Genomic DNA, 1,837 nt, shown 5'->3' on the forward strand with positions numbered 1-1,837 from the left:
TTGCTTCGCCTTAGTATTGGGATACTGATTTTTTTCTTTTTTCAACTTAAAGAAGCGATAAAGAAACATTAACTTGTTTTGATCGTGATAATGTAGAAAAGACCCCCCCCCCCCCCCATCATCATCATCATCATTATCATCGTCGTCTTCATCATCACTTGTTTATTCATCTCTGTTTGGCGGATTTACATTTTCTGCCCCTGACGCAGAAACTGCGTCTTTTGCCTCCAGTGACATCTGTGTGTGTGTGTGTGTGTGTGTGTGTGTGTGTGTGTGTGTGTGTGTGTGTGTGTGTATGTGTGTGTGTGTGTGTGTGTGTGTGTGTGTGTGTGTGTGTGTGTGTGTGTGTGTGTGTGTGTGTGTGTGTGTGTGTGTGTGTGTGTGTATGTTGGCAGATACAGTGGAAACACTTCTGGACAGACTTAGCGGCTACTGTAGGTGGAACAAACCGCACACACATCATACAAAGAGCCTCTTGTTTTGTGTGTGTGTGTGTGTGTGTGTGTTAATTTGAAGCTTTAAAAAGGCATTTAAATGAAATATCAAGAAGCAACAGTTTTCACTTCAATCAGATTTTTGTAGAATAACTGATCAATGAATCCAGTGATGTGCAGGTAAACCTCCACAAGTGACGTCCTGCTGTGTGTGTATTGGTCAGAACTGCTTCCTGTTTGTGTCTCACACCCGATGAAAGTGTTTCCATGAAGACGAGGATGTCTTGCTTTCACATTTTTACAACTTTCAACAAGTTAAAAATAAATCTTCTCAACAACTATTGAAGAAAAGGAGAGAGTGTAAAATCACACTCATGTCCAGAGATCTAAAGAATCTGCTCAAGTACTTTATTTACCACCTTTGAGTGTCATATTAATACACATAGTATTAATAATAATAGTAATAATAGAGGACAGGGAAGCTTGAGTTTCAACTATTTCTTTATTCAGACACTGAAGATCTGATCTGATACAATCACACACTCACACGTCACTTCGTGCACAAACACTTAAGGCATAAAACTCTGCTGGTTTGGCCACGATGAAGAAGGAAAAACTGCAATAGATATAAAAAATGTCCATCTGCCTTTTCTCTCCTGCAGGCTTGTCTTTCTCTCCACACGTCTTTGTATTATAAAGTCCTCCTCGAGCAACAGGAAGGAAAGAAAAGCTTCGAAATCAACAGGAACTTCAGGAAAACCTGAAGAGAAATGAAAGAAGTCGCGTATTGTTGAAGAACAAAGCTGCTGTACTAAGTTACGTTCTGTCCCGGCGCCGAGTAACAAACTTCCACAGTGAAGAATAAAATGCGATTTGTGGCAAAACCGTAGACGACCTCTGACCTCTGACCTCTGAGGATCAATCAACTTTTGCTTTCTTGCACATTTAGGCCCGTTTACATGGCAACGCTCTGGAAACGATGCAGCAGGAGTGAGTTCAACACATGAAGGAGTGAAGGAGTGAAGGAGTGAAGGAGTGAAGGAGTGAAGGAGTGAAGGAGTGAACTCCTGCATGTGCATTGAAAGCTCAAAGAAATGCAAATACTGAAGGAGGCAAGTAGAAGTGATGAGAGGATGAAAGGCTTAAGTTTAACACACTTACATGTGTGTACACACACACACACACACGCTCTCAGAATGTCTCAGGTGGCCGAACGGCTCGTCTTCAGTCGTCATGACGATGGCTAAGCTGAATGTTGGCACATTTTGAGTGGAAGAAGAAGGAGGAGGAGGAAGAGGAGCTGCTTTTTGTGTCACAGTCACTGGATTTCAACATGTCGTCAAACTGCTTCAAACTTTTGGCTCACAAACAAACAAACAAACAAACAAACAAACAAACAGTAA

The 1,837-nt window shown here is 41.6% G+C and overlaps 1 protein-coding gene across 1 annotated transcript in view; it reads right to left on the reverse strand.

Annotated features, from left to right (window-relative positions):
• Nucleotides 1–978: 978 nt before the first annotated feature.
• plekha3 (pleckstrin homology domain containing, family A (phosphoinositide binding specific) member 3) overlaps nucleotides 979–1,837 on the reverse strand; it is a 12,299-nt gene continuing 11,440 nt past the window's right edge. Inside the window, exon 8 of the mRNA XM_080507976.1 lies at nucleotides 979–1,837. This exon is cut by the window's right edge and continues 508 nt beyond it. The gene's annotated coding sequence lies outside the window, so the exon portion shown is untranslated.

The sequence above is a fragment of the Blennius ocellaris genome (genome assembly GCF_963422515.1).
Source record: "Blennius ocellaris genome assembly, chromosome: 13".
NCBI lineage: Eukaryota > Metazoa > Chordata > Actinopteri > Blenniiformes > Blenniidae > Blennius > Blennius ocellaris.